General features: G+C 48.7%; 2 protein-coding genes across 3 annotated transcripts in view; both read right to left on the bottom strand.

The window, feature by feature from the left end:
* Window positions 1-16,169, bottom strand: part of cv-c (crossveinless c) — a 448,361-nt gene extending 432,192 nt beyond the window's left edge. For both annotated transcript variants that reach the window (XM_065434288.2, XM_065434291.2), the window contains exon 1: window positions 15,803-16,169. The gene's annotated coding sequence lies outside the window, so the exon portion shown is untranslated. The remainder of the gene's footprint in view (window positions 1-15,802) is intronic.
* Window positions 1-25,059, bottom strand: part of LOC135903923 (RWD domain-containing protein 2A) — a 481,045-nt gene that overhangs the window by 423,355 nt on the left and 32,631 nt on the right. The window lies entirely within an intron of this gene.

Genomic DNA, 25,059 nt, shown 5'->3' with positions numbered 1-25,059 from the left:
CGGGCGTAGTCAGAATTTCATTTCGGGGGATCGAGGGGAGTTTTACCACCTATTTGTACGTTCGTGGGTGTGTTTGCCTATGTGCGTGTATACATGTGTATACGTGTATGTGTATATGTGCGTGTATACAAACAAAATTTCGGAGGGTTCGAACCTTACCCAATTCAGGCTGCGCCAAGAGTTCGAGCGTAGCCTACATTAAAAAAAGTGCCATACTGCTCAGCGCTGGCGAAAAACTGCCGCATGTAGCTCGCGACCACCTGACACAAAAAAAAGAAGAAAAAAGGAAAATGGAACACCGCGCGGCGTTTGGCTCCTGGGAGCGCCAGGAGCGGTTTCACTGCATAGCTGGAACATACTAGCCGACCTATGCGCAACTCTGCTCCCTGCGGGAGCACATACAGGGACACTAGCTTCTACGACACTGCCCATGTTTAGCGAAAGAAAACGTAGAGGCAGCGAAGAGGGGGAGAAGCAGCCTCGCTGAACGCAGGCCGAAAGCAACGCGACCAGCTTCACCTTTCGGCGCCTTCCGAAGGGGGGGACGAACGGCGTGTCCTTTCAAGACATGGGCGTGAGCGCCGTTCGCGCTGTCCCCAAAGTCGGCCCCCGACGGAGGCATCGAGGGCGCCTAGCGCACTCGCAGCGACGATGACGACGGACGGCTGAGCAAGCCACGATATCGCACTCGCCGCCGCCTTGTGTCCGGCGGCTGCCATAAAACAAGCGGCCAATCAGGCCCCAATCGCCCGCCTCGCCGCGCCGCCGCAGTTGCACGACCGCCCGTGCCCCGCTCGCTGTCGCGGATATCACGACGCTATAGAATCCTCCACGGTGCACAACCATTGGACGCAGTAGATGAAGAGAACGCTCTGATTAAGCACCGAGACAAAAAAAGGGGGGTGGAGCAATACGTAGCATGAGGTGGAGATCAGCCAAACTAAGCATGGCTTATGTCCAGCTTACTGCTACTTTCTTACACAGCATGCAATCAATTCGCTCACGAACAGCTAACACATGAAAGTGTCAAACTTCACCACGACGTCAAAGAGAAAGGTCATGAAATCAATTTCCATTGTTTATCTGGCCATTGCAATGCTGGATCAGTGGAAATGATCAAGCAAATAAAGCTGCCCGAGAGGCACATCAAGAACAACACAGCGTACCCATTCCTCTTTCCAGGATAGACGCTGCAAGGCAGCTTCGTCACCTGGCACGCGAACTCGCTTTAACAGAGTGGAACACTCCAAATATAAGGCGCACCAGGTTGTACGAACTGAACCCTTCTCTACAACTCCGACCTTCACCTGGGCTTCACCGACGTGTGGCATCGCTTCTATACCGGCCGTGGTAGGGAGTGGCTTTCACGAAGGCGTACACTAATTTGATTGGAATTACCGTCAGTGCGCTGCATGCGGCGTCTGCGGCGGCGAAGAGAACATGGAACATTTATTGTGCCACTGTCGTGGATTTCAGTCGGAAAGACAAACATTATCTGTCGCATTGCGACGACTGGACGTTCGGCCGTTGTCCGTGCAGGTGCTACTTTATGACCGTCCCCGTCGCTCGTCACCCATAAAGCTGTGAAGGCACTCTTGCCTTTCTTGAGGGCGACCGGCCTATGTGAACGCCTTTGACTTGCTCAGGCCATCCGCGTGCGTGCGTGAGCTCACCGGGGCTTTCCTCCCCCTCCCCTACATCTATCTCTATCTCATATTTCTATTCCCTATTTCTTATCCCCCAGAGCAGGGTAGCCAACGAGACGCATTTCTGGTTAACATCCCTGCCTTCTCTCTTTATTTCCTCCTCCTCCTCCTCCTCCTCCTCCTCCTCCTACTACTACTACTACTACTACTACTACTACTACTACTACTACTACTACTACTACTACTACTACTACTACTACTTTCCGTCTGCTGCAGCTTGATTACGAATTTCTGTTCGCTGTGCCAAAATGGCACCCCGACACTCGAGCGGTGAAGTGGATTGGTTAATATACGGATCGAAATCCTAATCAAGTATTCGCAGTATGCTTCTGTTGAAACGCGATTGCGACAGAAAAGATAACACATGCGACCTTGCCAGCTGCTACGGCTGATATACGACCTGCAGGAGTTTCTGGCCTTTCTAGCATTAAAAATACGCCGTCTAGCTGTAGTCCTCCATTCGAATTCCGGCAAATCGAACGACTTGCTGGGAATGCAACAGCATAAACGGAAAGACGAACAGGAAAGAAAAGAAAGAAAATGGAAAGACATGGTAAGCCAATCAGCCTTCTCACGCTCACTACTTCATAATGTTGCATACATGCATGGCAAGCTTTTGACTCGGAAACACGCTTCGCAACGTGAATTACGCGAACGTTACACGCACGCGCACACGTACACGGCAACGCATAAGCGAACTCTAATATCCCCCTCCCTCTCTCCCCAGCGTAGGGTAGCAAAATGTATCTTCTCATCTGGTTAACCTCCCTGCCTTTCCCCTTTACTCTGTCTCTCTCTATATAGATTATACTAGTTCGCGTTTCAGTAAAAGTATTTGGTGCGTTATCATAGTGACGGCAAATCTCCAGCAAAGCCTCTACTTGAAAAAAAATAATAAAGACATAAAGAAGGGTTATTTTGCACCCCCATATTGTGCACTATAGCGGCGCGGCTGCATGGAGTTACTCGGGCAGATAACGGCGACATTCAGTACCCTGTCGCGAAAAACGCGCACTCCTTTCGCGTTCTCCCGCTGTCTCAACTATACAGACATAAAATATGCGGATCCCACGCACTGTGAGAATCGGTGTAAGCGAAGCTTTCTATTTTTTTCTCGCTTTGATAGACCATAATTAGCGGTGAGGTTGACGGTGAATGGGTAATTTCTTCAGCATTTAGTCCAATACGAGAGCCGTGAATTGACGTTAAACGTTACCTTGCGTGCACCACTGCTGTTTGTCCGCGTGGTACACAAAACACACAGGGAGACGTGCTTGCCTGAGGCGTTTTTGTGCGCCCCTGTTTGTATCTCCGAGAGGGCTGAGCATTATCACGGCCTCACATGGCACATCGAATAGTGGCAGAAGTGTTGAACTTTAATTGAATCACGTGGCGGTACGTGCCACAACCACGATCGGATTATGAGGCACGCAGTAGTGGCGGACTCCGGATTAATTCTGACGCCCTTGCGTTCTTTAATGTGCACCTAATAAATGTGCACTAGCGTTCTTGCATTTCGCTCCCGTCGAAATGCGGCTGCCACGGTCCCCCGTATGGGAACTGCGAGAGGGGCAAGGTTGCTATTCTCTTGTTTCGAGACTGCATCGGTTATCCCCATTCACTGCTTCGTCTACACGCTCCTCTCTACAGTTCTATCAACGTCCCCTCTGGACTTTCACGTTAGCGGAAAGGTAAGCGCTGCAGTTTCTGCTATGTTTTTTAGGGGAGTGACGGATAATTACAACTGTCAAGAGACTAATTTGGCGACACTCAGGGAGCTCCAGAGGGCACAGTGCACATGCCACGCGATGGAAAGGTCCAAACGAGTTTCTCGCGTCGACTTTCCTCTCCGCCACGTTCCTGCCATGTATATTCACGCTCTGAGCCACCCCCCCCCGACGCGGCACGCAAGAACACAGCTGCAGCAGGGGCGCAATAGTTGAAGGAAGAGGCAAAGAAAGCTCCGCTTAAAATAAAAAAGGTAGAGGTGGTTAAATCCCACCTAGCGGCCAGACCACTACAGCACAACACTCATGAGGCTTACAGGACAGGAGACATAGGGGGTTCATTTTCGTCGACGATGGCGCCCGGTGTCCGTGCCCAATACATTCACAGCCTTTCTCGGTTAGGTCGTCTCGCGCCGTCGGTACACCATGGCCGGTGCGCTGAGCGGCCAGCCACTAAGAAGGTGCAAGCTTCGATGTCTCGTGCCGCGACGAGGCACGCCCTCTGAGCACACTCGACCTAGTCGCACACGTCCCACAGAAGAGCGAGCTCGACGCGGGAAGGCTTGCGCGCCGTTTCGTTACACCCGACGACCGTGGAGACTGTTGCTGCGGTGATATTTGGGTTACGTGGTATCGCTCACCACACGCGATTTCTTTCTTTTCGCTTTTTTTTTCTATCGCTACTAAAGCATCGAAAAGTTGCCTTAGACAATCCGCTAGGATCGCACACTCTGCTCCTTCATTTGCTCACGCACGAACGTCAAACATGGAATGGAAGCCCGTTAGCCTTACGGCGAGGCGACAAGTGAATCTCTTCGTGACCGGGTTCTCGCTTCTCCACCGCGCGAGAGCTGCAGAGGGATCAGTGCTGATGCTGCCATAGAGGAAAATATCAGAGAATGGTAAGCTGAAGGTTAGACATTTATGTTTGCTCACTTGTTTCTGGCTTTCATCTTTTTTGTCCCCACTTACCACCGGCTTCCTGGCTAATAATATGCGATGGACAAGCGCCAATATTTGAGGAGCAAGCAAATTCCTCACACCGACGAGCACTTGGCTGACCTTGATCGAAAACGAGCAACAATTGCATGCAGCGCAGCCGTTACCGTACTTGTGCCCGCAAACTGAGACAAACTTATAAAGGAGACGAAAAAATAAAAACTTAGGCTGCAGGTTCACTGCCGTACGAAACAGCATTTGTCGAAGTAAGTTTTGCTCACCGTCTTTCGCGATAGGCGCTATATACTACAGAAGAAACAAATGGAAGTTGCGCGACATCTCAACTGCGCAAGATGCCGCCGTTGAAGCTCCGGGTTTGTCTCGGGAGCTGAAAGTGTTTCAATTAAAGTCCTCAACGCCGCAAAACCGAACCTTCTTTATAGAGCTCAACCGACACCGCCGATGAAAATTTGGGAACTGTCCGTCACAATGAACACTAACGATATTCGTGAAGCCCGTTCTTTTCTGCTGAGGTATGCCTAAGAACATTAATTTATGAACTCGGATTGTGCCACACTTCACCTAATTTTACATCTCGCCTTGTTCGCCCTATATTTGGGCGTCAATGTATGGCTTCCCCGATGCAACTGTCATCTCCACTGCAGCCACGACGTTCTAGTGCTGTCATGGTCCCGGGACGCAAGCAGTATTTCCAACCACGCATTCCGACTGAGGCCGAATGTAAAAAAACCACCTCTGAACAGGTTAAAAACTATGTGTGACAAAATCCTGGAGCCCACCTTTACGGTGTCTCACATTGCGGAGTTTTAACTTCGAGAAGTTCAACCAATGATAAGGCGTTCTTCGGTCCCGTTGTTTACTTTTATACCGTGCCTCTCTGCAGCTGCCAAAGTAAAAATTGAGCTGCACAGTTAAAACTCGATTTAACGAAACCCGATTTGATAAAGTTCCCGATCTAAAGAATAAATTTCCATTTCCCGGCGGGTGCCCGTAGGGTTTAACGTTATCATCAACCCGAATTAACGAAACAAAGTTGGCCGAACTCGACTTAACCAAGTTTTTCCAGAAATAAATGAGTAAAAAAAAGCGGTGATTTCTTTCTGATTCTGACACAGGCGGGTTCTTCTTCGAGCGTGCGCTCTAAAGAAAGAGAGAAAATAATGCAGAGAAAGGCAGGGAGGTTAACCATAGGTAGTTCCGGTTGGCTACCCTGCGCAGGGGGAAGGGTTAAGGTGGATAAAAATTGAAAGAGAAACAGAAGCTATCGCGTTAAAGCATGTAGGCGCCATGCTCACACCCCCCAGCATTATTTTGACGAGGCTGCACGCCGCGCCCATGTGCGGAACAGCCGACTCAACACCGCCTCGGTAGGGGCGACTTTGGTTGCTTTCGTTATTTTACGGTTTATGCGACAGATGGCTGGATTAGCGGCAAATACAATGCCGCGGTAGATTTTGCGTGTCGCTACGTTATAATTTTTGATTTCGAAGGACTTAAAAATTCCTTTCTCGATTTTACGATCTTCCAGATTTAACGAAATAATTCGAGCGTGGTCATCACTTCGTTAAATCGAGTTTCAGATGTATATCAATTGTCGGGATTTAACGCCTTATATCTGCACAGCGGTATCTGATCCGAGACACTAGCTGTAGTGTCTATTAGTGTGTAGTGTATATTATTATCAATATATATATATTGCCCGGCCCTCAAGCGGTTTTCTCTTTTTTGTTCCGCCTTCAAGAGAATGCAGCTGCAGCCGCCTGCCGGGTGGCGAACCCGAGACCTCGTGCTCAGCAGCAGCACGACACAGCCACGCAGCCACCGCGGAGGGTTCGCTGCGGAGGATTACGCTGGAAGAGGGTCTCACCTGGCATGATCATCTGCCAAACTGAAAGCCTCAAAAGAAACGGAAGCATATCACTTTGCGAAGTTAAAACTGGATCTGTGCACCGCAGAACCTTTAAAGCAACTGCGTGTGCCTCAACAGTTGTAAACGCCGCTTTCGGCCTTCACGTCCGGTGTGAGCCGCGGCAGTTGTTTTGACAACATTGGTACCAATAGAGAAAGGAAACAAGAAGAAGAAGAAAGATAAAAAAAAAAAGAAACGTCATTGCCGGTGACACAAAGCACCGTGTAATCTAGAATATACCTAGTTCGAGCATGCAGCCCAGTTTTCGTCAACGCGGGCATGGAAGTAAAGGCAAACCGGAAGGAAAGTATCAAGTCCACTTTGTCGCGGAAGGGGTAGTGTAAGCAAGTATTACGATTTTTGCCAGCTATACTAGCTTTTACTAGTTATATACGAACGAGAAGAAAGGGGGTGAACCAAGGAGCCCGATTTCTATTAATCAAAAGAAGCCAACAAACCAAGACACCAAGGACAACATGCGGGAAATTACTCGTACTTCCTCACTGAATTAAAGAAATTATAAATTAATGGCAATGCAAGTGGATGAAAAAATAACTTGGCGCAGGTGGAGAACGTGCGGACACTTCGAGAATTATTATCTTGAAACTAGTGCAGTGCGGAGAATTCGTTCCAAGTGACTATGCCTTGTGAACTCACCAGCTATAATTCGTATATTGAAATACTGGTCGTAATGTTATTAGTAAAAATAATTATCTAATTATGGTAATTAACCAATTAACTATTTTGATCTCTCGTAGAAGTAATGGCCGCTTGATCGAGTAATATAGATAAAGGATTAGAATTGTGCTATCTCCCACAGGCAATTTTTAAAAATTAGGTGCAGCTAAACAACCCTGTAGAGTGACAAATTGAGCTCGACAAATAGACCGTCTATAGCCCCGGCAACACAGCGCCCTGCCTGCCTTCGCAAGCCGTAATATTCGCGAGGACGCCAGCTCCTTTGAATCAGAAGGTGTAGCCCTACTACATATGAACGGAGACAGGAAAATACGCTTACGCTTTTCTCTCCCCACCCTATCGCGCGAGCGCGGTGCGTTCAGGGTCACGCTGACGCGGCGCTTCTGCGCGGCATAGAAACAGTTGCGCGCAACGTTTTGAATGACATCCGCGTGATTAATTCAAGAGAGCAGCGCGCCCAGCAGCTGTATCATTCGACTGCGAGTCCTCGCGGCGGCCTTTTTTCCTAGTCGTCCCCATCTCACTGACTCTCTCGCTCGCTTCCTCAAGAAGGCCACGCGGTGGGAGTCAATTTGCAGAAGTCCGAGTGGGTGGTCACGGAGACAGTGACCCCTACGAGCCTGCCCGGATGACGCCGGACTGCTACGTCTACAGTGGGTGGCAGCGCGCCACTTTGCTCACTCCGGTTCGGCAGCGCTGCAGCTAACTAAGGGAGAACTAGCGCGGCTCCCACGCCGGCGGCGTCGGCGCCCCCAGCGTGCCCTTGGCGGCGATCGCGCAGTCTGCGGCCTCCCCCCTCGTCTTCCACTCGCTCACTGCGCCCGTGTGTAAACTGCTCGCGTGTGCCTACGAGCACGCGCAGTGTCCACGCTTGTAGGGTGGTTTCGACGGGTTAAGTCGGGAAGGCGCCGCTGTGCTCGCTTTGCGCAAAAGCGAAGCACGGAACGGACAATGGTCGATCAGAAAAGTACGCGCCGTCTCGTCGCTTACTCGACAAAGGCATACTTTCTGTTGTTTCTTGCCTTGGACATAATGCACTTTTCCTAGAAAGTCTGGCACGCGTAGTGAATGCACGGCAGATGTGAGCGCAGCGTGACACGCACGCAGGGGCAGTTCGAGCGTGTTATTTCGACGTACAGGTCGTCTAGATGAATCCGACAAAAGTGTGCGTTGAGTCGGCTTGTAGGATGAGACGTGCCTGTCGCGGTCATTTAAGCTCACTTATCAAGCCGATCGCGTTGAGACAACGTCGCGTTGGGCTGGGCCACCCCTTCTTCACAGGGCAACTTGACTCTGCCCGACAAACGCTATGATATAAACGCGGACGCGTCCGAGGTAGACGGTTCGCAGCCAGCAACGACGAGCCAGGCTCGCTGGCATGTTGTTAGCATTACTAGGTGGCAGGGTGAAATTCTACGCTCATCTCAGAAAACCTTCGGGTTACGTTGAATTATGCCGGCTTATTTCATGCTACAATGAGATTTTTTGACCACGAAAGCTGCCGGCCAGTCTTCTGTCGTTCTTCGATGCAAAATAAGCCGAAATAGCAGGGAATGAAATCGCGCCCTGTGATTGGGCGCGGTCGTGATTAATTTCAATGTCATAGCTATGCGCCTCGGCTACGCCGGTCCGTTTCATTGCAGATGACGATTGGGTCGTGAATAAAAACCACAAGCCAATCGCAATGTCGATAAATTGTCTCATTCTATTTGACGAACCTCGCCGACGCTCAACGAAGTTTTTAAAGATATGTTGGGGGGGGGGGGGGGGGCGCTCGGTGGATTCAAACTGCGAAACAAGTGATAAGTGAGGAGCAACTTCTACCTTCTCTTATGCACTTGTGCGTGCAGTAAAAGTTTGCACTCGCTTTTCTGAGTGCATGTGTAGCTGTGTCCTGCATTGGTCGCCTAGAAACTATACACAATAAGTGTCGTGAACGATAAAGTGGTCCATCGTTAACCACGTACCAAGGGTAAAAATATGGCACCACGTCAACTTTTCGACAGAGACCATCGGTCACTGGAAAACGAGAAACAAGCGGCGCACACAAACCCTTTCACAAGATTTGAGCTGACCGTTTCGGTCCACTCCGCGTGTACTGCCGCAGGCGATTCTTCATGCAGATATAGAGCCGCAGCGTCAGCCCGTAATACATCAAGCGGCGAATGCCCCTGTTGTGTGCATCCGGTATGCGGCGGCGAAAGTGGAAAATAGAATGAAGCGAAGATCGGGATCTACAAACGGCGGTAACCTGTTTACGCGACCATTTGCGCTCAATGCATCGCGCGTTCATTCGTCCTGCGTTTTTTTTTTTTTTTTTGTCGGTGGGGGGGGACGGATTTAAAACCAAAGTGCGCAGGCAGCGACGCGTGGCGCCCCGCTTCCGCCGGTCCTACCCTGCAATCAGTGCAGGCCCGCCAGGCATCAGCAGCCGAGCAAAACCACCGCAGCAGCTGCAGTGACACGAAGGGTGACGTCACGGGTCGGCTCATCAGCGGCTCGCTCGCTCGCACAAGCTCTGGCTCAGGCAGCTGTCGCCGCACCATCTTTGCGACCTCAAGGCGTTTCTACTCGCGCAACAAGAGCTTGCGACACTGTTCTTTTTTTAACGTGTGCCCACTGTTCCTCCACGTGAGAGAGAGAGAGAAGCTTATTTATTCAACGTGACAGGCGATGTAGAATTGACAAGGGAAAACTTCATTAAGAGTACCCGATTGGGTGCCTGTGCAGCGTGACCTTGTCGAGTTGAAACACCTCTAATGCGAGTCCCATCATAAGCGCATCATGGTGCAATTTTTGTAATAATCACTAGTGCTTAACGGATAAGATAAAGAAGAAAGAACAAGAACGCCCGTGTTTCTGAGGTTTAAGTAGGCGGCTCACAAAGGGAAAGTAATGACTTCGAAGCACGCTCGGAGACAAGCACTTTTTTCTGTTCGGCTTCAGTGTCCCTGGCAGAGAACAAGGACAGAAAAGGCGTTGAAGCGAGCTCTCGTTCGTTCTGAAGAAGCACGGTAAGCGACTGACGGTTAACACGGACTAAGAACAAGAAAAAATAAGCAAGAAAAGCTACTCTTCTGAATGAATCGGAGGCACTGCGCGATGTATGCTGTTGCAAACGGCAGCAGGGGCGCCCCAGCAGGACGCGGTCCCTGGATGACAGCCGCCTGACGTTTTCTTCTCTTTCGTGCCGAAAACGGGACAAACGAGTTCAGCCCGCGGCCGCCCGCGTTAGCAGGAATTCCGGCAGGGCTGGGTCTAAGGTGTTGGTTGTTTGCAGGGTTGTTCAGGAAACTGGGGAATGAACAAAACACCCAGAAGAACAGCGCCACAGCGTGGCCACCTTCCAGCGCCGAAGAGGGGAGCACGGCAGCCCCCATATCGCGCCGCCTCGTGAAAAGGCGCGCCAGTCGTCGCCACAAACTACGCCGGTGCGCCGGGGCACCGGCCAACATCCGGTCGGTCACTGCCCGTGGCATCGGCCTCGTCAGCTGGATACGACCGAGCGGGCAGCAGCCAGCTGCAAACTGCGCCGGTTTTAGTTGACACTTATCCGACCTGCCGGGAAGCCCGACTGCCCCGTGATTCTACATACGTTGTGTGTTCATCAGCTTCAAATCATTCTTGGAGGAACGAATAGAAGGTAAAATTGATGTATTTTACCCATCAGCTATGCAGACACAAAAAATTAGGATAATTTCATTTCTGAACGAAACTAGAGCTTACCGCAGAAGATGTGGGCGGTGAGCGCTTTGGGAACAATGACGTGTCCAGCAAGGCCACCTCCTTCAGCGAAATGATTGAAGCCTAGTTCACGCACTCATCACCCGCTTTGATAATTTGGTTAGCCTCAATTATAAACCTAGTGAAAACATGCTTATTCATAACCAATTCCGTAGTTTCCGCTTGACCGTCATTTCCGGTAAGAATGAACCTGCTCTGAAAAATGACTGAAAAGAAAAAAAGTAACACATTGTGCTGCAAAGTCGCACAGCTTAAATGCAATATTACGCCTAGGTGCATCAGTTCTTCCCCTCGGTTCGGGTGCACCACAATCCACTAAACAGGAACACGGAGAATGGTCATCAATGCAGAAAAATAAACGCGTGCACAAACAAAATAACCACATTTTTGCCCCAATAAGAACAACATGACCACTTCCACTGTGCATCTGTTCTCAAGTCCTACACAGCATCCTTTTATTTTTCAATTTTCCTTTTTGTCGCTCACCACTGGCGGGTGCCGAGTTAGCGTTAGCCAACTCTGAGATCAAAGCCCGCTTGTGTGCACGACAAAATGTACTGCTCAACCAGCATTCCTTGCTCCACTGACAGAGTGCGGACAACTGGATAATTCCGACACCAGCAAATGAGAAAGTCCAATTTCTATTTAAATACGCCTCCTTTAAATGTGTTATTAAGGCCTGCGCAAAAAAGAAGCGGGCGGCACGGCAGCTCAAAGCCCCACTGCACCCGTGTGATATAAGGTTATATCTCTCATCATGATACTTCTTTCTCGTGAACCAAATTTTTTTTCCCTCCTCCTTTCACCCCCAAAGTCTCCAGGCGGCTACAGGAACGCCACTGCGCGCTGATGACGAAACGGCCTGTTCCACTGCTTTTTCAATGCCTCCCGAATCGGCGCTCACGCGACCGATTTCAGTACAGGCGGTCTGCGAGGTTTGTTCGCCGGCTGAATGGCGCGTTTGGACGCTCGACAGGCACGGCCGCCCGGACGGCATCAATGGCGCACGTGTGAAGGAAAAGGCGGGAGCTATACAGCAGGTTCGTAAAGGCTCGAACAGCAGGCCTCGGAGAGAAGACGCCGAGCGTGTTTCTTTTCTCTCCAGCTCGTCTTTCTCGAACAGTTGAAGAAGATTGCAGATTACCCAAACCGCCGCGCAAGAGTTGTAAAGGCGGACGGTTGCGAGGGAGCGTCGTGGAAGAAGCTACAATTCGCTCGTTTCGAGCAGCGCCGCCGCGTACGGGGAAAGCGACACGTTGTTATCAGCGACGGAGCCATAAAGAAATAAATAAGCAGAGACGCAAGCCGCGTCAATGACAGGCACCAGTTGGATCGCAGCTGCGCGGCTCCGTGACGAAACGCGTACAGACGCCGCGCGGGTCTCGGCGTATACGAGAGCCCGCCATCATCGACGGGAGGCCCAAAATGGGCCCGTCGTAAAAATGGAAGAGAAAACGTTTACAAGAGAAAAGAAAAAGAAAACGACGACCAAAGGATGCCAGTTGGATTTCCCCTTTTGACATGCCCGTACGGCTGCAGCACCGCGAAGGCACCGGTTTTGAGGAAAACCGCTGGTGGCATCCGCGCCGATGGCTCCGCTGCTTTCATATCGCGAATGGGAGTGCGTAAGCGCCTCTTTAAGAGTGCCCCGACAAGGCGCACGAGAGCGGCGTTTACCCGCTCCCGCATGCTAATCGCGCTCCTGGCCATGAGCAGGAAAGATGGCCAACAAAAGTCGCGCGCGAGGACGGGACGAGCAGGAACGGGCCCGATAACGGCACTCAAATCCCACGTAAAACGGGCAGCAGAGATGCCGAAGTTTCTCTCACACAGTACAAATAGAGGGAGGAAGAGAGAGAGAGAGAGAAAAATAAGCAAGAAATTGGCTTATCTTATTGGCATATTATTCATTCTTTAAATAAACTTCCTCACCACTTTATCGGAGACAAAGGCATGTTTATTTGAGAACACATACGATAGTGAAGTGCTGCTCTTCAAATTTTGCACCGAAACCGTCGCACCTATAACGACAGTCCGACGTAGCGGCTTTCAGGACATTTTCAGCCCGTTGCCCTACTTAAAATGTCACAAATGTTACTACACTGCCTTTGTGTTCGCTTTCGAATGCACTGTAATTTTTCTGTTAAAAACATTTAACTCAAGCCGAGCGGACGTTGCCAAAATGTGTGACGTAAGGGAGAGCTCGCGCTCGAATGGACACTTTTCGTAATTGCAAAAGCTTTCCTGCGAGGCAAACAAGCAGATCACATTCTGCTTGTCTTGTGACATGTGTAGGCGCGGCTTTCGCGATGAAAGCACTTTATTCTGGGACCCTCTGCACAGAGGCTTGCAGAAGGAATTTGACTTAAATTCTCACAGTATCCGATATACGGGTGCACCATGCGATGCCATGTACCGATTCGCATGTTTTTATTCATGGGGCTGCACAGCTTATGGAAAACTCGTACGCGAAACAGAAATGCACGAACATTGGTTTCCCCAAAAGTGCATTAAAGCCAGATGCTTATGTACTTGAAAGACATTTTTGAATAAGGCGACTGTCACTGTCCACTTTTATTAGGAGTTTAACTCCTTTCTAGCTTTCCGTGAGGTGACTGGTTGCTTTGACTGATGTTAGTTTTCTATGCATGTACTGCTCGCCTACTTCTCATTGAATATGAGCGTCTCATGCTCGCAATACTGTATGTAGTTCTTGTACAAAGAGCATGGCATACTGCTTTTTTTTTTTTTTTTTTTTGCTAAGCACGTGCTTTCACACGAACGCAAACTGTTTACTTCTTCAAGCAACTGTTCTAACCGTTTCGGATGACGTCACCCATCCCGGTTTCCTTTGTTTCTCACGTTGTTTTCTTGAGAAAGTGCCTCGATACCACACAATGCCTTCCAAATAAAGACTTCATTTAGAGTACGGCGACTGTGCCGTGTTTCTGTTTCATCGTTGTCCGCCCTTTCGGGCTGCACGAAATGACGTTTCTAAATTTTGTAAACATCGACAAATGTGCGCACTTATGACAATTATTGTCAAAAAGATTGGAGGCGCAAGGAAAATGTTACTTGACTATTATGAAACAACTTTCGTTCAAACCTGCTCAGCAATGGCCAAGCGAAAGCAGTGTTCCGCGTGTTCTTGCGAATGGGAAGGTGCCGATGTAAAGCTCTCTGTTAGACAATAAGTATCGCACCATGTGGACTTTAGTTCTCCTATAAGTAGCGTTATGATTGTTAATAAGCCTCGGAAGGCGAAAAGTAAAATAATAATGATAAGAGACCTCACAGACATGCATCGCGCGATGACGCCATAACGCCCCTCCCTCCGTGTGTGTGTGTGTGTGTGTGTGTGTGTGTGTGTGTGTGTGTGTGTGTGTGTGTGTGTGTGTGTGTGTGTGTGTGTGTGTGTGTGTGTGTGTGTGTGTGTGTGTGTGTGTGTGTGTGTGTCAGTTTCCGGCCCATTTTGATGAACGCTAGATGTATCGCGGCTTGCCTTGGGAGATACAACAAATACTGCTACAGTATCTGACACAAAATGTTCACCGGTCTTTCCATATATTACAGTGATCCACGGAATCAGCTATCACTGGGCAGTGAGCATGCCAATACCAAACAAAGACAAGAAACCAAAGCAACGCAAACGACGCGCGTAGCACGCACGTACCTATCAACTAACTTTGTAAGATAAAAGGAAACGGGAAAGTTTTCTCATCCCTGCAACGCGCGCACCATTATTTCAGTAATTACGTATACCGCCTCTCGGCAACTTACGACCACAAACGAACTAGCTAGCGGAGATATCCAATGACAGCGTGGCCCCGCTGCGAACTTGCGGCCGGCCGCGTAATGTGCACGTGCTCGTAAAAGCCCGAACGCCGGCACGCGACATTGCCTTGAACAGCGGGAAAGACCATTTCGCTGAAGGGTAGCGCGACGGCCAAACATTGTGGCTCTTTGCTGACATCCGGCATCGCGGAGCGCGCTTCGCGTGGAAGCGGCGAGCAAGTCCGGTAATGTCGCGGCAATAAAACTGTGCTGACTGCATAAAGTTCGAGGTATCGAAGACGGGAAAAAAAGAAAAGAAACAGAAAATAGCAAACGGGCTGCTGCTTGTGAGTGGAAGGCCACGAACGTCTCCCAAGAACACGACGGGCACATTGCCTCCAGCTCCTTACATCGTCTGCAAAGTGACCACTAACAACTTTTAGCGAAAATGGGTATTAGATACACATCACTGATCCTTTCTCAAATTCGCTTACGGAATTTTCCTTTGTGCTTCGCTACGATAAACTCAGTTTTCTATGAGGTGTGAAACTTTTCGGTTGATCGATAACAGCGTCCGCTGGTGCTTCTCGGAAGAGGACACGTTGCTACATTTCGTACGATTAGCGGTGTCAGGGGCACAATACTTGCCCGTGAGCGTGACCCTTCCGTAGGCAAGTGCCCTGCGAAAGTAATACAGCCCCTACGCTCCCTATATATGTAAACATCAGGAAGGAGCATCCGACTAGAAAAATGGAAGACAGCCGTTCGAAAGGATGAACATCGAAAAAAGCTCTGCAGCCGTCTACGCCCGTACAGTTTCGGCCTATTTCTTTTTTTTTTCTTTTTCTTTTTTGGCACCACCTACACTGCACACTCCACCTCCACTACATAAAAGCGTCTCGCCTTCTTGTGTGATCATTTTCGAATGCAAAAAAAAAAAATGTTTCTTGCTAACACCAAGCGCCGAACTCGAGCGAACTGGGCCTCCGGACGCATCCCGCCGGTGATCACGCGAACCTTCATATACGTAGTTCCACTAGCTAGAAACCTCTCCGCCCACGCAGACGAAAGGACGCGCGTTCCGCGCTTTTATCCTTTTACTATGCGAGAAGGGAGAGGTGTTTTTGGCACCGCGCCTACAACCACGTGCGCCTACAAGATGCAAATCGAGCGCGGCGGCAGCTCGAAGCCGGCTAGGGTGGTTGCCTTTTAAAGTGATGCAACAGGTGAGCCCGACATGCGGAGTGTGCAAATGTGGCACCGCCGAACGAAGGGCAACTCACCGTGTGACGCTGGCGACGATGGCGTGATGTGTATCCGCATGAAGATGAATCAAACACCGTCACCGCCACCGCCTACTGTAAAAGCCAGGCGAATTCTTCCACGAGGAAAGGAGGATGACCTTTCGCACAACAACACTCGTGTTTGAAACCGCTACACTTCACTTCAAAACACGCATGCCGAGAAATGCGCCACAGCCAGTTGACGCCCTACGCCGATGCGGTCGTAATTTACCAACAGATCTGCCGGTATTGTCAGCTTCGTAACTCGGATGACAACGCTCAACATGCAGCCACAAACATCAGCAAGACCCGAATACTCCGACAACCGCTCGCCACGGCGGCATCAGCGAAAGTGTTGCAAGTGGCGCCCCAAGCGGAGCGAGAGTGAAGCAAAAAAGTACACAGTCCACATTTCCGGTCGAGCCGACTCCGGTAGCTCGGGGGAGATCGGGTGAAGTTGCAGCGGCGGCCTCGGGGGCCGGGAGAAGGCACGCGTGATCCCGCTCGGGCTGTGCTGCGAAGGCGAATTTGTCGTTGACTGCTCCTTCAGGCCTGCTTCATTAAATCGGACGTAGGATCCTTTGGCGACGACGCTGTACGGGTCGTTTTATTAAGAACAGCTGCACGAGGATGTAGAAGGAGCTGGTCACAAAAAGAAAAATCAATGTTTGGCCGAGTGCGTCGCACGAGTTTTGGCGTCTCACGAGTTTGCTTTTTCGGGTCGCAGTGGGCGGTTTATAACCACCGTTGGCCACTGGGAGGGTCACACTGTAGCATAAGGCCTTACAACGACTATAGCCTATGTTGTTTCGGGGTGGGTCTCAACCGCGTCTTCTTTAATCATCAGTCGCTTAATAAACTAGGGTTAATGAGCACTCTCGCAGAGTCAAGACAATTCATTAATAAAGCGAAGACCCGTCGATTAACAACGACAAATCGCAGCACATTAATTCAATTTGCTTTAATAAGTGCGCGGACAAAGTGGGTCTAGCAGAAGAGGTCATTTATAACGCATTCATTGTTGAGGCGGTTAAATGGTGCCGTTCCAAGAAAAAAACAACGTAAGACTAGTGTTGGCATCTTGATATGGTTAGGCGGCCTGCGGGGTAATGAAAGCCCATGCCGTTGCGAGTCTACACTCGCCAAACCTATCAACAATTTAGGGACGAGAACTTGAAATATGTTAATAGAGGCCTTCAGAGAGCTTCATGAGAACGGATATACGCACTGTGCGAGGTCAGGGGAAGCAATGCTTCAGGTCGCAGACTCGCAGTGTGGTTGGAAGTCAACGTTTATCACGCCTTCATCACGCTTCTATACTGGTTTTATGCGAATTATGTATCAACTACAAGACAAAATTAGAATACTTCTAAAACAACGAGAGAGAAGAACATGCTAAAATGTAAGCAAAGCGTGCTTATCGCTCACGCTTTGGTAGCTGTCAAAGAAAACTTGTCCCCACTGATCGATACAGGCTATCATACAAAAGTTTCCAAAATATGTCGCGCGGCTCTTTCTTTCATTATCGCCAAAACTGCGCTCGTCAATACTAAAGGGAAAAATAAACACTGGCGGTGTCTCAGAGGTAGACCCGAGTCAATGGGAAACAATGACATTTTTTCGCAGCAAGCACACGGCGCATAACATATATATATATATATATATATATATATATATATATATATATATATATATATATATATATATATATATATATATATATATAGTCATATAATGAGAAGCCAACAAACACTGACACCAAGTACAACATAGGGAAAATTGCATGTGCTTAATAAATAAATCAAGTAATGATAAATTAATGGAAATTAAAGTGGATGAAAAAACAACTTGCCGCAGGTGGGAACCGAACCCACAACCTTCGCATGTCGCGTGCGATGCTCTACCAATTGACCATCACGATGCTCTACCATCACGTTCTCGTGACGCCTGCGGCAAAAAAGACGTTCCACGTCCGCCGCCAAGGTCTGTGAGTGGGGGCGCTGGCTAACACTCCCAGGGTTCTACTAGTACACATATATACCCAAGAAAGTGGATGGGGAAACGCCGCCGCGGTAGCTCAATTGGTAGAGCATCGCACGCGACATGCGAAGGTTGTGGGTTCGGTTCCCACCTGCGGCAAGTTGTTTTTTCATCCACTTTAATTTCCATTAATTTATCATTACTTGATTTATTTATTAAGCACATGCAATTTTCCCTATGTTGTACTTGGTGTCAGTGTTTGTTGGCTTCTCATTATATGACTAATAATTATCGGGTCCCTCGGTTAAACCCCCTTTCTTCTCGTTTATTACTTAACGAGGGTCTCGAATCCGGCAACATTGATGCCTTCAGGTAGCATATGTGGGTTTATTGACCAGTTGCCTTCACCCGAAAAGATCACGTTCTCGTGACGCCTGCGGCAAAAAAGACGTTCCACGTCCGCCGCCAAGGTCTGTGAGTGGGGGCGCTGGCTAACACTCCCAGGGTTCTACTAGTACACATATATACCCAAGAAAGTGGATGGGGAAACGCCGCCGCGGTAGCTCAATTGGTAGAGCATCGCACGCGACATGCGAAGGTTGTGGGTTCGGTTCCCACCTGCGGCAAGTTGTTTTTTCATCCACTTTAATTTCCATTAATTTATCATTACTTGATTTATTTATTAAGCACATGCAATTTTCCCTATGTTGTACTTGGTGTCAGTGTTTGTTGGCTTCTCATTATATGACTAATAATTATCGGGTCCCTCGGTTAAACCCCCTTTCTTCTCGTTTATTACTTAACGAGGGTCTCGAATCCGGCAACATTGATGCCTTCAGGTAGCATATGTGGGTTTATTGACCAGTTGCCTTCACCCGAAAAGATCACGTTCTCGTGACGCCTGCGGCAAAAAAGACGTTCCACGTCCGCCGCCAAGGTCTGTGAGTGGGGGCGCTGGCTAACACTCCCAGGGTTCTACTAGTACACATATATACCCAAGAAAGTGGATGGGGAAACGCCGCCGCGGTAGCTCAATTGGTAGAGCATCGCACGCGACATGCGAAGGTTGTGGGTTCGGTTCCCACCTGCGGCAAGTTGTTTTTTCATCCACTTTAATTTCCATTAATTTATCATTACTTGATTTATTTATTAAGCACATGCAATTTTCCCTATGTTGTACTTGGTGTCAGTGTTTGTTGGCTTCTCATTATATGACTAATAATTATCGGGTCCCTCGGTTAAACCCCCTTTCTTCTCGTTTATTACTTAACGAGGGTCTCGAATCCGGCAACATTGATGCCTTCAGGTAGCATATGTGGGTTTATTGACCAGTTGCCTTCACCCGAAAAGATCACGTTCTCGTGACGCCTGCGGCAAAAAAGACGTTCCACGTCCGCCGCCAAGGTCTGTGAGTGGGGGCGCTGGCTAACACTCCCAGGGTTCTACTAGTACACATATATACCCAAGAAAGTGGATGGGGAAACGCCGCCGCGGTAGCTCAATTGGTAGAGCATCGCACGCGACATGCGAAGGTTGTGGGTTCGGTTCCCACCTGCGGCAAGTTGTTTTTTCATCCACTTTAATTTCCATTAATTTATCATTACTTGATTTATTTATTAAGCACATGCAATTTTCCCTATGTTGTACTTGGTGTCAGTGTTTGTTGGCTTCTCATTATATGACTAATAATTATCGGGTCCCTCGGTTAAACCCCCTTTCTTCTCGTTTATTACTTAACGAGGGTCTCGAATCCGGCAACATTGATGCCTTCAGGTAGCATATGTGGGTTTATTGACCAGTTGCCTTCACCCGAAAAGATCACGTTCTCGTGACGCCTGCGGCAAAAAAGACGTTCCACGTCCGCCGCCAAGGTCTGTGAGTGGGGGCGCTGGCTAACACTCCCAGGGTTCTACTAGTACACATATATACCCAAGAAAGTGGATGGGGAAACGCCGCCGCGGTAGCTCAATTGGTAGAGCATCGCACGCGACATGCGAAGGTTGTGGGTTCGGTTCCCACCTGCGGCAAGTTGTTTTTTCATCCACTTTAATTTCCATTAATTTATCATTACTTGATTTATTTATTAAGCACATGCAATTTTCCCTATGTTGTACTTGGTGTCAGTGTTTGTTGGCTTCTCATTATATGACTAATAATTATCGGGTCCCTCGGTTAAACCCCCTTTCTTCTCGTTTATTACTTAACGAGGGTCTCGAATCCGGCAACATTGATGCCTTCAGGTAGCATATGTGGGTTTATTGACCAGTTGCCTTCACCCGAAAAGATCACGTTCTCGTGACGCCTGCGGCAAAAAAGACGTTCCACGTCCGCCGCCAAGGTCTGTGAGTGGGGGCGCTGGCTAACACTCCCAGGGTTCTACTAGTACACATATATACCCAAGAAAGTGGATGGGGAAACGCCGCCGCGGTAGCTCAATTGGTAGAGCATCGCACGCGACATGCGAAGGTTGTGGGTTCGGTTCCCACCTGCGGCAAGTTGTTTTTTCATCCACTTTAATTTCCATTAATTTATCATTACTTGATTTATTTATTAAGCACATGCAATTTTCCCTATGTTGTACTTGGTGTCAGTGTTTGTTGGCTTCTCATTATATGACTAATAATTATCGGGTCCCTCGGTTAAACCCCCTTTCTTCTCGTTTATTACTTAACGAGGGTCTCGAATCCGGCAACATTGATGCCTTCAGGTAGCATATGTGGGTTTATTGACCAGTTGCCTTCACCCGAAAAGATCACGTTCTCGTGACGCCTGCGGCAAAAAAGACGTTCCACGTCCGCCGCCAAGGTCTGTGAGTGGGGGCGCTGGCTAACACTCCCAGGGTTCTACTAGTACACATATATACCCAAGAAAGTGGATGGGGAAACGCCGCCGCGGTAGCTCAATTGGTAGAGCATCGCACGCGACATGCGAAGGTTGTGGGTTCGGTTCCCACCTGCGGCAAGTTGTTTTTTCATCCACTTTAATTTCCATTAATTTATCATTACTTGATTTATTTATTAAGCACATGCAATTTTCCCTATGTTGTACTTGGTGTCAGTGTTTGTTGGCTTCTCATTATATGACTAATAATTATCGGGTCCCTCGGTTAAACCCCCTTTCTTCTCGTTTATTACTTAACGAGGGTCTCGAATCCGGCAACATTGATGCCTTCAGGTAGCATATGTGGGTTTATTGACCAGTTGCCTTCACCCGAAAAGATCACGTTCTCGTGACGCCTGCGGCAAAAAAGACGTTCCACGTCCGCCGCCAAGGTCTGTGAGTGGGGGCGCTGGCTAACACTCCCAGGGTTCTACTAGTACACATATATACCCAAGAAAGTGGATGGGGAAACGCCGCCGCGGTAGCTCAATTGGTAGAGCATCGCACGCGACATGCGAAGGTTGTGGGTTCGGTTCCCACCTGCGGCAAGTTGTTTTTTCATCCACTTTAATTTCCATTAATTTATCATTACTTGATTTATTTATTAAGCACATGCAATTTTCCCTATGTTGTACTTGGTGTCAGTGTTTGTTGGCTTCTCATTATATGACTAATAATTATCGGGTCCCTCGGTTAAACCCCCTTTCTTCTCGTTTATTACTTAACGAGGGTCTCGAATCCGGCAACATTGATGCCTTCAGGTAGCATATGTGGGTTTATTGACCAGTTGCCTTCACCCGAAAAGATCACGTTCTCGTGACGCCTGCGGCAAAAAAGACGTTCCACGTCCGCCGCCAAGGTCTGTGAGTGGGGGCGCTGGCTAACACTCCCAGGGTTCTACTAGTACACATATATACCCAAGAAAGTGGATGGGGAAACGCCGCCGCGGTAGCTCAATTGGTAGAGCATCGCACGCGACATGCGAAGGTTGTGGGTTCGGTTCCCACCTGCGGCAAGTTGTTTTTTCATCCACTTTAATTTCCATTAATTTATCATTACTTGATTTATTTATTAAGCACATGCAATTTTCCCTATGTTGTACTTGGTGTCAGTGTTTGTTGGCTTCTCATTATATGACTAATAATTATCGGGTCCCTCGGTTAAACCCCCTTTCTTCTCGTTTATTACTTAACGAGGGTCTCGAATCCGGCAACATTGATGCCTTCAGGTAGCATATGTGGGTTTATTGACCAGTTGCCTTCACCCGAAAAGATCACGTTCTCGTGACGCCTGCGGCAAAAAAGACGTTCCACGTCCGCCGCCAAGGTCTGTGAGTGGGGGCGCTGGCTAACACTCCCAGGGTTCTACTAGTACACATATATACCCAAGAAAGTGGATGGGGAAACGCCGCCGCGGTAGCTCAATTGGTAGAGCATCGCACGCGACATGCGAAGGTTGTGGGTTCGGTTCCCACCTGCGGCAAGTTGTTTTTTCATCCACTTTAATTTCCATTAATTTATCATTACTTGATTTATTTATTAAGCACATGCAATTTTCCCTATGTTGTACTTGGTGTCAGTGTTTGTTGGCTTCTCATTATATGACTAATAATTATCGGGTCCCTCGGTTAAACCCCCTTTCTTCTCGTTTATTACTTAACGAGGGTCTCGAATCCGGCAACATTGATGCCTTCAGGTAGCATATGTGGGTTTATTGACCAGTTGCCTTCACCCGAAAAGATCACGTTCTCGTGACGCCTGCGGCAAAAAAGACGTTCCACGTCCGCCGCCAAGGTCTGTGAGTGGGGGCGCTGGCTAACACTCCCAGGGTTCTACTAGTACACATATATACCCAAGAAAGTGGATGGGGAAACGCCGCCGCGGTAGCTCAATTGGTAGAGCATCGCACGCGACATGCGAAGGTTGTGGGTTCGGTTCCCACCTGCGGCAAGTTGTTTTTTCATCCACTTTAATTTCCATTAATTTATCATTACTTGATTTATTTATTAAGCACATGCAATTTTCCCTATGTTGTACTTGGTGTCAGTGTTTGTTGGCTTCTCATTATATGACTAATAATTATCGGGTCCCTCGGTTAAACCCCCTTTCTTCTCGTTTATTACTTAACGAGGGTCTCGAATCCGGCAACATTGATGCCTTCAGGTAGCATATGTGGGTTTATTGACCAGTTGCCTTCACCCGAAAAGATCACGTTCTCGTGACGCCTGCGGCAAAAAAGACGTTCCACGTCCGCCGCCAAGGTCTGTGAGTGGGGGCGCTGGCTAACACTCCCAGGGTTCTACTAGTACACATATATACCCAAGAAAGTGGATGGGGAAACGCCGCCGCGGTAGCTCAATTGGTAGAGCATCGCACGCGACATGCGAAGGTTGTGGGTTCGGTTCCCACCTGCGGCAAGTTGTTTTTTCATCCACTTTAATTTCCATTAATTTATCATTACTTGATTTATTTATTAAGCACATGCAATTTTCCCTATGTTGTACTTGGTGTCAGTGTTTGTTGGCTTCTCATTATATGACTAATAATTATCGGGTCCCTCGGTTAAACCCCCTTTCTTCTCGTTTATATATATATATATATATATATATATATATATATATATATATATATATATATATATATATTCCCTATCAGCAATGCAGGATGAACTTAACAAACTTAGATTGGACATGAGTGAACAATGAATAGTCGATAGTACTGACTGACGGGCCTGACTACTGACTACTACTGACTGACAACGTCTGGTGAACGGCGTAGATAGAGGGTTTGGCAAGCGTGTACGGGTGTACAGCTAATACAGGAATAACAGTTTGTGTGCTACATAAGTGAAGGCCTAAACATTTGCAAGAAGCAACGTTCTCCGACAGTGCGTTATTTGCACTTAGGTAGAAATTACAATAATGTACGGTCTGTTAAAATGACAATGTATTTTTCTTTTTTTCCGCACGGGCTAGCATTCATACGGCATATTATGCTTAATTGAATGCTTGCATGCCTTCTTTGTAAAGAAGCTGCATAAGTGGCCTGCAGAGCTTGTCCATAATTAACCTTTATAATTACCCGCCGTGGTTGCTCAGTGGCTATGGTGTTGGGCAGCTCAGCACAAGGTCTCGGAATCGAATCCCGGCCACGGCGGCCGCATTTAGATTTGGGCGAAAACACCCGTGTACTTAGTTTTGGGTGCACGTTAAAGAAGCTCATATGGTCGAAATTTCCGGAGTCCTCCACTACGGCGTGCCTTATAATCAGAAAGTAGTTTTGGCACGTTAAACTCCCTAATTTAATTTTTTTAACCTTTATAATTGTTTTTGTTGACACCTGATTAGCAAGTTCCTTACTCATGAACCATTTTCGAAGTCTGGTTAGCTCGTAATTTTGCAGCCTTTGATTAATTGTTTATCTCTTATATCGTATCTTCGTCGCCGTCCTTGTGGTGTTGTCGTCGATCTTATCATCGCTATCGCCGGGACCGTTAAAAGGACACTAACGAACAACACTAAAGCAACTCGGACTGAAGAAGTATACATAGACTAAAAATTGTGTTTTCATTTATATGGCACAAAAAGACTGACTACAACGGGAGGAGATGAAGGCCGGTAAAATTCCCTTTAATTTCTCGCCTAAAGCGCCGGTACATCGGCTATAAAAACAATAGCGCGATTCATAGGAATATGAAAGCTTGAAATGATTAACAGTGGTAAAACAAGGAATGACACAGAAGCCAACGCATCAACAAGGGGGAATTGTCTTCCTCAGTTGCTGCCCTGACTATAATACGAGTCGCCCTTGTCGAAACGCTGGCTTCAGCGACGTTCCTTGTTCGACCACTGCAAATCACGGTACGTCGGCGGGCAGTGGCGTAGCAACAGGGGGCGCTGGGGGGCCGTGGGCCCCGGGTGAAAGAGGCCAGTGGGGGGGTGTCATATACGTCTGAAGACACCCCTCTTTCCGCCGGCTACAGGCGGGGGGGGGGGGGGGGGAGGGTGACAGAAGACCTATGGGCCCCGGTTGCCAGACGACCTAGCTACGCCACTGTCGGCGGGTATTTTTCATAGTATTAAGGAGTAAGCCTTTAGTGGCTCATGAGTGTCCGGGCGCAGTCCGTGGTGGACGCAGGAAAGCGGCGACCTCCGGCGAGAGGAGCAAGGAGAGGAGGCGCCATGCCAGTAGAGCTGTGGGAGTGGGCGCGTCGGAGTGCGCGGACATTGCGCGTGGGGATGCGCGTACATCGGCGACAAGCCTTGCAGCCATACGGCTGTGATTGCATCCCATGCTCGCGGCCACGGCGGCGTCTGTTCGCAGAACAGTTCAGACAACAGCAACATAGGCAATCATAGATAGGCTTTCGCCTATCGCAGTTTAGCTCAGCAAAGTGCC

The sequence above is a fragment of the Dermacentor albipictus genome, chromosome 3 (genome assembly GCF_038994185.2).
Source record: "Dermacentor albipictus isolate Rhodes 1998 colony chromosome 3, USDA_Dalb.pri_finalv2, whole genome shotgun sequence".
Lineage (NCBI taxonomy): Eukaryota > Metazoa > Arthropoda > Arachnida > Ixodida > Ixodidae > Dermacentor > Dermacentor albipictus.
This window is presented reverse-complemented; position numbering and strand designations above follow the sequence as displayed.